Source organism: Equus asinus, chromosome 8 (genome assembly GCF_041296235.1).
Source record: "Equus asinus isolate D_3611 breed Donkey chromosome 8, EquAss-T2T_v2, whole genome shotgun sequence".
Taxonomy (NCBI): domain Eukaryota; kingdom Metazoa; phylum Chordata; class Mammalia; order Perissodactyla; family Equidae; genus Equus; species Equus asinus.
Window position 1 is genome coordinate 82,249,453 of NC_091797.1, and position 12,191 is coordinate 82,261,643.

The window sequence follows — 12,191 nt, forward strand, 5'->3', positions numbered from 1 at the left end:
CTAGATATAAAATTGTTAGGAAAGTGTCTGAGGCTACCTCCAAGGCTAGATTGAGAGTGGTATAATAGACTACGAAGGGATCAGGAAACAGTCCCGCTGGGAAATTTATTTGAGGCAGAAAAAGTGGCTATCTATCTTTATGACCCAAATACATGCATCTATGACCCATCCATATGTACTTGTGACCGAATGTGGAGAAGAGTCCATGTCTGGATTGGTGCCACAAATATGCCAATAGGCATATGTTTACCTTCTCAAGTTAGAGAATTATTCAACACAGTCCTTCCACCCTGTGTTCCTTAGAGCTCTAATCTCATAAATATTTCCTACATGGAAAACCAAATGAGCGTTCAACTTCTATGCCTGGAAATCACAACACGCTCTGGCTCTCCCTAGGAAATTTATAATACACTTTAATGGCAAACCTATTTAATCCTTTTCCACTTAACACTTATTATTCATCTGATAAAACTAATGTCCCACTAACACACACTGGAAAATGCTGTTTTTAGACCACTCAAAACTCACTGCATGTCAAGAGTATTAAAAGAGGGAAATATAGATTTCTAGTCACTTCTGGTTTGACCTCCACCATGGGAACTAGTTCCCACTGGTTTTCTCCTTCAGAATCATTTCAGCTCTCATATGTGCTCACTCTTGAGTCTATCCTACTTAATATAACAAGGGGCAGTTTATTCCCGTTTCAGAACGCGAGAGCCAGACTGTTATACAGGGGAGGGAAATGACACCGCCAAGAAGAAGGAGCGCTTCCTAAATCCTACATCCACCCTAAGGAATAAACCTAAAGACTGTGCTTGCATCAACGTGGCCAGATGCTAATTTTCTGTGCTTAAAATTCCTTAAAAGTTCAACCGTCCATATTTGGCAGATCAAAGTGGGTTTTACTGGTCATCTCAGAAGGGTATTCCTTCCAAAAGAGCCACAAAATCAAACGAGGACAGAAAAGTACAATTTATCACGTTGTCAGGGTTCAGCAAGGTCCCGGTCCACGTGCTAAAAGCCCTGAAGCCGAGAGGAGCCATCAATTCAACGTTCAACGACAAGCGTCAGTATGACAATATCAACGAATTCGCAGAATATCGTTCATACTTTAAACAGTTGTTGGCCAGTGTCGGCCGGGAAGCTGAAACTTCTCGCAAGGCTGGTGTATTAACACATTTTGAAGCCACGGTCAGCAAAAGACTCATTTTAGCGTTTGTGTCAAAAGCCTCGTGGGCAGCAGAGTTCTGCGATGGGTCCCCCAAGACTCCCAGCTACTGCTGTGCATACGCCTTTTCCCAGTTATTCAATCAAATAGTAATCGAGGTACTGCTGAGAAGGGATTCTGCAGAAGTGATGAAGGTCCCAAATCAGTTGACCTTAAGAAACAGAGATTTATCTGGGTGGGCCAAACCTAATCACGTGAGCTCTGTAAAGCTCGATCTAAATGTCAGAGACAGAGAAGTCAGAGATTTGGAGGATGAGGCTTTGATATGCCATTGCTGGCTTGCAGAATGGAGGGGGCCATGTGGCAGGGGAGGTGAGCAGCTTCTAGGAGCTGAGACTGGCTCCCAGCTGACTGTCAGCAAGGCAGCAAGGACTACAGTTCTGTAGCCTCTGAAGAAACTGAATTCCACCACCCACAAGAATGATCTTGGAAACAGAATCTCCCCCAGGGCCTGCAGGCAGGAACTCAGCCCAGACGACGCCTTGATTTCAGCCTGGTGATACGCTGAGCAGAGAACCCAGTTCCGTCATGCTGGACCTCCAGCCTACAGAACTGTGAGCTAACACGTGGGTGTTGTTTTAAGCCCCTAAGCTTGGGGTATCTTGTTACAGAGCAATAGAAAACCAATACAAGACCCAACCAACAACTCGAGGGTAGTCTGGAGAGCACACGAGACAATCCTTAAGGGCAGAATGCAACTGCTTTTATCTTTCCCTATTGCTTTTCTAGGTTCACCCTCTCTGCTGGCAGTTGGCCATCAGAATTAAAATAAAAAACAGAAATGGCGGAAATGCAAGTCAAAACCACAATGAGATATCACTTCCCACCCCTTAGGAAGACTATGAGAAAAAGAACAATAACAAGTGTTGGTGAGGATGTGGGGAAATGGAAACCCTCGTATGTTGCTGGTGGAATATAAACTGGCGCAGTCACTTTGGAACACAGTCTGGCAGGTCCTCAAAGGGTTAGACATAGAGTTCTCTCTCACCTAGCAATTCCCCTCCTAGGTATACAGCCGAGAGAGTTAGAAACATAGGGCCACACAAAACTTGTACAAGAATGTTCACAGCAGCATTATTCGTAATAGCCAAAAAGTAGAAACAACCCAAATATCCATCAATGGATGAATGGGTAAATAAAATGTGACGTATCATTACAATGGAATAGCATTCACCATAAAAAGGTATGAACTGACACATGCTACAATGTGGATGAACCATGAAAACACGCTAAGTGAAAGAAATCAGCCACAGAAGGCCACGTATTGTATGAATCCTTTTATATGAAATGTCCTGAAATAAGTAAATCCATTGAGACAGAAAGTAGATTAGTGATTATCTGTGGATGGGGCAGGGGGAAATAGAGACTAATTGCCAATGGGTATGGGGTTCCTTTTTGGGGTGATGGAAATGTTCTGGAATTAGATAGTGGTAATAAACTGAAATGTACGCTTTATCCTTTTTTTTTTTTTTTTTGGTGAGGCAGATTGGCCCTGAGCTAACATTTGTTGCTAATCCTCCTCTTTTTGTTTGAGGAAGATTGCCACTGAGCTAACATCTGTGCCAATTCTCCTCTATTTTATGTGGGATGCCACCACAGTATGGCTTGACAAGCAGCACTGGGTCTGCGGCCAGGATCCAAACCTGTGAACCCCAGGCCACTGAAGCAGAGGGCACGAACTTAACCACTTGGCCACCGGTCTGGCCCCTGAAATGTACACTTTAAAAGAGTGAATTTTACGTAATGTGAATTATATTTCAATAAAAATTTAAAAATAAAACCAGAAGTGACAAACAGCTCATAAGTGAAGTTTTTTTCAAATACACCCATTCTCTGTGTTTTATTCCACCCCCAGTTCCAGCTTTTTATTGTGAAAAGTTTCAAATATGGTAAAGTTGAAAGAATGAGTTCCTGAACATCCACCCACATTCAACTATTGCTAACATTTTATTACACTTCTTTTAATGCCCCTCACTCCCTTCCCATGCATGTACACACATGGTTTGGGGTTTTTTTCCTCAACTGGACCATATGTGCTCATCTTGCCCACACCACATGTGTAAGTTTCTTGAGGGTCAATAACTTCTTTTGCATTTCCCAAGCCATTGAACAATAAACACGGTGGACGGATATACTGTAACCCCTCGCTCGTCTCCAGAAATGCTACTCTCAAGAGAAATAGTCTTCAAACACCTTGTAAGCAACAGAACTCTCCCTCTGATTGGCATCGTGTCCTGATGAGCTGTGGTTACCCAGAAAACTACCACTTGTGAGGATGAAATGTTGATGCCTGGCGCACAGTGAGTGATCAGTGACTGGTAACATTGGGTCACAAAGAAACCAGGTTTTACTACAATAGTAAACAAGTAGCTTAAGCTTGGGTCTCAACAGCAGATCAAAAAGTCTTCTGAATTCAGTAAGTTGATTAATGCAGTAAAATTTATGTCCCAGGCTTATCATCTGATGCAGAGGCAATAGATGGGGTTCCTTGACGGGCAGGGGCTGCCTGGAGGGCCGGGTTGCTGTGATTGATTAGTGATGTCTGCCAGGGCACTGGATGTGGTCTCTTCTGAGTGGACGTGTCTTCCACATCTGATCGAGATTCATGAATCCAGCATGACTGCAGAGTAGGGGCCTCTCCCATCAAAAAACAATTTGATAAAGACGTCTAGGTTCTTACCAAATACTCCTCGTTGTGCCTGACTTCCTCTTCCTGGTGTCATTTTACCGCTGACCTATGCAACCTCCCACCCACTGTTCTCTCCCACCATCCTGTCTCTATTACCAGATGACAGGAACCGCAGAAAGTTAACAGACTAAAACAGCACACGGTGTGACCGCCATCAAATTCTAATGTACCAGTTACGAAGGCTTAGAAGCACGAAGACAGGAATAAGCATCATAAAGAGTAAAACTTCCCTCTGCTTCCTCTCTCAACTTGGAATAATTCAGCATTTCTTGCCATCCTTCCTTAGAAAGTGGCTTCCAGGTACAACTCCTCAAACGGGAGATTTTTTTAAATGTATCTACACCGTAACTTTATTCACTATTTTAAGGGAAGACTCAGCATTTGAAGCCAGGGCGATGATTTCTATAAATATTTTGGCATTTCATTCCTGATGCTCAGCCAACTCTTCTCTTTTCTCTTAGATGCAGACTTTCTTACAAACCCGCTCTAGATAATAATAACCCGTTGCATCTATATAACATAATATTTTTCAAAGAATTTTCAGAAAAATTGTCTAAAGTCATCTGACCTAAATCAGGAAGAGTATATTATGGTGCTCATTTTACAGATGAAAACGCAGATACTGAAGTAGCTGAGAGACTAGCGAACTAGTGACGTCACAGAGGATGGGATGGGCCGGCCAGTATTTCTCCCGTGAACATTGTTTGGGGGCAGCGGGGAGAGCCTGGCCCACTTATCAGCTGCATGAGAAATACAGGCAAGATAGCTAACCAGTCTGAGCTTCAATTTTCTCATCTATAAAATCGCAAAAGTAATAGCTGCCTTTCAGGCTTGATACGAGAGGTAAAGGTGTGTAGAGGCACACTGAAAAACGGCCCTCCAAAGAGAGATATTTACTCCCTAATTCCCAGGACCTGTGCACATCACCTTCCATGGCAAGAAGTGACTCAGTTAAGGATCTTGAGATGGGAAGATCATCCTGGATTGTCCGGGCAGGCCCTAAATACAACCATGTGTATCTACAACAGGGGGGCAGAGGGACACTCGATACGGAGACACAGAAGAGAGAAAGCGACATTGAGACAGAGGCAGAGAAGGGAGTGATGCAGACGCAAGCCAAGGAATGCCGGCAGCCACTAGAAGCTGGAAGAGGCAAGCAATGCACTTCCCCCTAGAACCTCCAGAGGGAGTAGGGCCCTGCCAACGGCTTCATTTTGAACGCACACATATGCAGCACATATGCAAGCACTCATACCATACAAACACACACCCCCACACAATAAAGGTAATGATGGTGCCTATCTTGTAGGGTCACTGGGAGAATTAAACAAGATGCTGCCTGTCCCGGGTCTGGTACGGTTCCTTGCTCATCGTCAGCGCCCAGTAATTGGGAGCTATTATTACAATAGGGAGAAGTCATGGTCTCAAAGTAAGATTCACAGTTAAGGGAGCAATCTGGATGCGTTTCCCAGGGCTGCTGTAGCAAAGTGCCACAAACTGAGTGGCTGAAAACAACACAAATTTATGACCTCACAGTCCTGGAGGTCAAAAGTCCAACAGGGGTCAGCAGGGCTGCATTCCCTCACGCACGCCCTTGGCTCGCGGCCCTGCGTCGCTCCCACCTCCTCTCCTGTGGGCACATCTCTGATGCTGACCCTCCAGCCTCCCTCTTACAAGGAGCCTTGTGAGGACTTGAGCCCACCTGGACAATCCGTGCTAATCCCGTCTCAAGGTCCTTCACTGAATCCATCTGCAAAGTCCCTTTTGCCGCGTAAGGGAGCCTATTCCCAGGCTCCAGGGGTTTGGACGTGCGTATTTTGGGGGCCATTGTTCTGCCTCCCACAGAAACCCCTCAGTGCTCTGCTTCACCCATCAGAGGGAGGAAAAGTCCTCCAGATGGACGTGCTTTTTCTTAAAAAAAATGAAGATAGTGGAAAAAGATGGAAATCTGCATTTAAATACAACAGTTACGCCCAGCAGACACTTTTGACATGTTCAGGAGCCTATGAAATTAGCAGACGTGAAATCCAACAGGCAGATCACCTGTCTCATAGCAGAACACCGGGGGACAGGAAGGGGGGCCTTGGATGATGTTTGTCACTTTCTTTTTTTTTTTTTTAAGATTTTATTTTTTTCCTTTTTCTCCCCAAAGCCCCCCAGTACATAGTTGTATATTCTTCATTGTGGGTCCTTCTAGTTGTGGCATGTGGGACGCTGCCTCAGCGTGGTTTGATGAGCAGTGCCATGTCCGCACCCAGGATTTGAACCAACGAAACACTGGGCCGCCTGCAGCGGAGCGCGCGAACTTAACCCCTTGGCCATGGGGCCAGCCCCTCATCACTTTCTTTTTAAACGTCGGGAGGAGAATGGAGACCCATCACCCAGCAACATTTCTCCTGCTGCCTGTCAGTGGCTCATGTCATCAGTGGGAACATTCAACCCAACACTGTTCTCAACCGTCTGATTTCCATGACGTCACTGTTTCTTTTGATAGGAAAGAGCCCTGCAAACGTTCCCAACGGGATGCGTTTTGGCCCGCTCCCCACTTATTCCTCTGCATCTTCCACTTTCTTTTTTTCTAAGAACCTTCTAAGCCAAACAGTCCCCACTTCCTATACATCTGCAGTCTGTCTGCCCCACAGTGTCTGTCCTTCCTTCCTCTTTCCTACACCCCTTCCTCTCTCATCCTCTGCCTGGAAAAATCTTCTCACTAACACAGATGTTCAAATCTGACATCTGAAGGGGAGGGACGGTGTCTAACGCTCAGAGTATTTACGACTCAGTCTAAGAAAGGAAAGAAGCGGCTGCCGAGGGCAGGACTGAGCTGGGGATGAGAATGGGAAGTGACTACTAATGGCAATGTGGTTCTTGGTGATGGTTGCACAACTTTGTGAATACACTAAAAACCTCAGAACTGTACACTTTAAATGGGTAAATTATATCTCAATAAAGCTATTTTTTTTTAAAGATTCAGTCTAATAGGCTCAATAAATAAGAATAGGCATGGTTTCCTTAGTAAGTATACCTGTTTTCAGGAATTTCCTTTCTTGGTAATTCAAAAGTCTCTATCTTTATTTTAATATAAATAAATCCTAGTGATTTAATACATAATATTAATAAGAATTGTGTTTCACTTCACACCTCCTAGACATTGAATCCAGCCTCTTTGCTCCCTCCTTTTGGGTCCCATCTCACTGGGAGTGAGCAGCAATGAGTTCCAGGCCCTCGGCTGGGTGCTGGGGATGCAAAGATGATGGTACAGGGTACCCCTCTCAAGGAGTGCTGTGTCTACTAGAGGAGACAGTCGCATTAACAGGCTGTGACACTGTGACTTGATAAGAGCTGTGATAGAGATAAGCAGAAAGAGCTTCAGAAACACAATAGGGACCAACAGACCTGGAATGCACTTACCTGCCTGTCCCATTGAAGCCAGAAAGCAACCCCTAGTAAAACTGCCCCTGACACCCCACTGCTCCTCACGACGCCCCTGGCCTCACCTGATGGTCACAGCACTGCCCTACGTATCCACTGGTGTCAGCTCCTGGTCCACCCCTTGTCTTTGCCTTGCTGCTCTGCCGAAGCCAGCCTGGGTTGGGTTGGAAAGTGACATACGCTGTGCTAGGGAAGTCTGCCCAGCAAAGGCGACACTTTGGCCCCATCTTGAAGGACGCATAAGAGGTAGCCAGGTGAAGAAGGGGTGGAAGAGAGCATTCCAAGCTCAGGGCACACCTGTGCAGAGACACGGGGGCTGGAAGCATCTTTAGTCCAATTCCAGGAATTATAACTAGTTGTGTGTGGCCAGGCCACAAGGAGGTGAGATGCCATGGACAGGGGAACAGAAGGGACCTCCTAATAAGTGTCATGCTGAGGAGTGAGGACATTATGCTGGGGGTATGCACACTCTTCAGACGTCTATGAGAGACACGAATGTGCACAGTAGCGCTACTCACAATGACCAAAAGGTGGAAGCAACTCAAACATCCATGAACAGATAAACAGATAAACAAAATGCAGTGTGTCCCTACAATGGCATATTATGCAGCCACAAAAAGGAAAGAAGTGCTGACACACTGCAGCATGGATGAACCTCGAAGATATTATGCTAAGTGAAAGATGCCGCACACAACGGACAAATATTGTATGCTTCCACTTGTAGGAATTATCTTGACTAGGCAAATTCACAGAGATAGAAGGGCATTGGCGAGTCCCAGAGGCTGGGGTGTGGGTGACGGGGAGTAATTGCTTACTGGGTACCACATTTCCTTTGGGGGTGATGAAGATTTGGAAGCAGATTGCCGTGATGGTTGCACAACATCGTGAATGTAATTAGTGCCACTGAATTGTAAAATGGTTAAAATGGCATATTTTATGTATGCATATTTTAGCACAGTTTTTTAAAAAAAATGTTCTTAAGTATGAGAAACACAAATGTTCATAGCAGCATTACTCACAGTCGCCAAAAGGTGGAAGCAACCAAAATGTCCATCAACTGATGAACAGATAAACCAATTGTGGTATTTCCATACAACGGAATATTATTCAGTCATAAAAAAGGAATGAAGTTCTGATACACGCGACAATGTGGGTGAGCCTCCAAAACATATGCCACGTGTAAGAAGCCAGACACATACTGGATGATTCCATTTACACGAAACGTCCAGAAGAGGGAAATCCAGAGATAGAACACAAACTGGTGATTGTCAGGGCCTGGGGGAGGGAAGGGGGGAGAGGGACTTCTTAACAGGTACAGGGTTTCATTTTGGGACGATGAAAATATTTTGGAATTAGACAGAGGTGATGGTTGCACAATATTGTGAATGTACTAAATACCACTGAATTATATACCTTAAAATAGTTAACTTTAGGTCACGTGAATTTTACCTCAAGTAAAAAAAAAGTATGAGATGAATAGCTTCCTGGTTCCATTAATATCTGTCGCACAATTTGAAGGATTTACATCACAGAGAAGACCCAAAAACCCAAGGTAGGATGTCCATTCCAATGCAATGTGCTCCCAGTTCCTGGGGAGCACCTGGCAGCCACTCTAAAGAGGGCGAGTGTCACACCCCGCCCAGCAACACTGCAGCTGTCAAACTGAAACCAAAGACAAGAGTCGTGAAAAGTAGGCGGGTTCACAGCCATTTCCAAACAGTGGGCTCTGCCTTCCCCCTTGTTCCAGCCGCAAAACAGAGCTGACACTTAGAAAGTGTCACCCATGGGGCCAGCCCAGCGGCGCAGCGGTTAAGTTCCCATGTTCCGCTTCGGCGGCCCAGGGTTCACCAGTTCGAATCCCAGGTGTAGACACGGCATCGCTTGGCAAGCTATTCTGTGGCAGGCGTCCCAGATATATGGTAGAGGAAGATGGGCACAGATGTTAGCTCAGGGCCAGTCTTTCTCAGCAAAAAGAGGAGGATTGGCAGTAGATGTTAGCTCAGGGCTAATCTTTCTCAAATAAAAAAAAAAAAAGAAAGAAAGGGTCACCCTCTGATCTGCCTATGAATGAGCGGCTTCCCCTCCCACGGGGCCTGCCAGTTCCCTGTTTATTTTTTATTTATTATTTTTTTGGTGAGGACGATTGTCCCTGAGCTAACATCTGTGCCAATCTTCCTCTGTTTTTTTTTTTTTGGTATGTGGGACACCACCATGGCATGTCTTGATGAGCGGTATGCAGGTCCACACTTAGGATCCAAACCCGGGCACCCCAGGCCGCCAAACGAGAATGCATGAACCCAACCACAATGCCACCAGGCTGGCCCCTGCCAGCTCTCTGTTTAGAAACCGCTACAGGAAGTGCCTCTGGTCCTGGAGAGCTCTGGGCAACCGCCGGAAGCCCTTCTGCAGGACTCCCTTCCACACACTGTTTGTAAATTTCCTCCGGATGATTTCCACCCCTGGTTTTTGGTCTTTCTTCTGAAACCACAATCTTCTTCCTTCTAGTTCAATGAGTTGAAGAGAAACTCAGCAAGAGCTTTAGAAGGTTCTGGGGTGAGAGGGAAGTTAACGTGGCTCTGCCTGCAGGAGAGCTGGCTTGGTTTCTCCCGTTCCTCAAGTCCTTGAGTTTTTATGATAAGCAGGGGCATTAATTTTTCCCTCTGCATGAAAGAGGCCACCCACGGGTCCCAGATGTACAGAAGCAGGAGCAAGGAGAAGCTGGTCGTGCAGTCTACTCACAAGGCCAGTGGTCTCAGGGCTGAGCAGCCTTATGAGACGAGGACAATATTAAAAAGAAAGCAAAATAAAGAGAAATTTGGATGACTTTTACATTAAGATTTCCAACTGCCTTATGATAGTCGACAGTGACTCTCAGCTGGGGGTGATTCTGCCCCCCAGGGCATTCTTGGCAGTGTGACATTTTTGGTTGTCACACTTGGGGAGGGGGATGCTACTGCCATCTATTAGATAGAGGTCAGGACACTGTTCAGCATCCTACAGGGCACAGGACAGCCCCCCGCACAAAGAATCATGCAGCCGGAATAGCAATAGTGCCAAGGTGGAGAAGCTCAGTTATACTGTATTTATATTAAAAGATCATTTTTATTTTATATTTTGAACTTATGGTGGTCAATCAGAAAAGGGAATTTTATCCAGGAAAACATTTAGATAGGACCTCAAATGTTTATCCAGAGTATTTCCTAATGATAAAATTCCTAAAATAGAAAATTAAATAGCACAGAATCCCAAAAGCTTCCTCATCCTTTTCATTAATCTACAGATTTGTAGGGATTTACAGGGGTTGTTTGAATATGTGCCTCAAATACCCACAGTGGGAACAGCTACTCCAAAGAGGAAGTCCAAACAGAACTCTGGGACTCTGAGCTCTATCCCCAGATGAATAAGGTGGCTTCTGCCCTCAGGCTGCGCACAATGTGATACATTGTCTAATAGTAATGCAAAAACATCATAGGGACAGGCAAAGAGGTGATGTACTTCTCCTGGGGTATTCAGGAGAAATACCCAAGAAGGTGAATTTTGAACTGAGTCCTCCAGCAATTCTTCAAGACAACAAAACGAGGAAGAACGCGTGGGACAAAACAGAGCTTCAACATTACGTGTTGAGTTGCGTCACCCCAAAAAGATACACCGAAGTTGTAATCCCCAGTACCTGAGAATGGCACCTTATTTGGAAATACGATCATTGCAGATGTAATCAGTTGAGATGAGGTCATGCTGGAGTATGTGGGCCTTTAAGCAATATGACTAGTGTCTTTATAAGAAGAGAAGAGACACAGACACACAGGGAGAAGGCCATGTGAAGATGGAAGCAGAAATTGAGGTATGCGGTTGTAAACTAAGAAATGCCAAGGATTGCTGAGGACCACCAGAAGCTGGAAGACGCAAGGAAGGAGGCTCCCCAACAGGTGTCAGAGGGAACCTGGCCCTACCAACACCTTGATTTCAGACTGCTAGCCTCCAGAACTGTGAGAAAATAAATTTCTGTTGTTTGCAGCCGCCCAGTTTGGGTATTTGTTACAGTAGCCCTGGCAATCTAATAAGGCATACAAGAGTTAAGTAACATAAGATTCCTTCATTTGAACAAACAATTGGATAATTGTTTCAATCAAGGTGGTGGTGAGTAAAGGAAGATTCGATGTTGAAAAGATACCAGAGAACCTGTCACATCTTTCTGAAGGTTCTGGAGGAGATGTGACTTTGGGAGCTGTGAAAAAGGAGGTAAATGATAGAAGTAAGATGACTTGATGAGCTGAGAATTATGCCAAGAATCGCTGTAAATTTTGAGATGAGAAGCAAAATGTCGGGTAACATCAATGCCAATTCTTGACTAAACCATCAACTGAGATCTTTTCAAACCTTGGATATGAGTACTGTGAAGGTAAGAAGAACTATTTAAGGTATTAATGTCAGGTTACAATCAGGAAGGAAGAGAGAACTAAAAACGAAGAAAGAGGAGGAGGAGGAGGCAAGGAACAATTAAAAGCAAATAAAAAATACAATTCAATTTACAGTACCAAAAAACATGAAATAAATTTAATGAATGTGTACAAAACCTGTACAATGGAAACTACAAAACATTGCAGAAATAAATTTTAAAAGACTGAAATAAATGAGATGATATACCATGTTCATAGATGGAAAGAATCAAATTGGGTGATGCCGGTTTCCCCCCAATAGATCAATAGATTCAACATGACCCTAACCAAAATTCCAGCAGTGTTTAATAGAAACAAGCTGATCCTAAAATTTATGTGGAAATGCAAATGACCTAGAATAGACAAAGCAATTTTTAAAAAAGAAAAAGTTGGAAGACTTACTGAC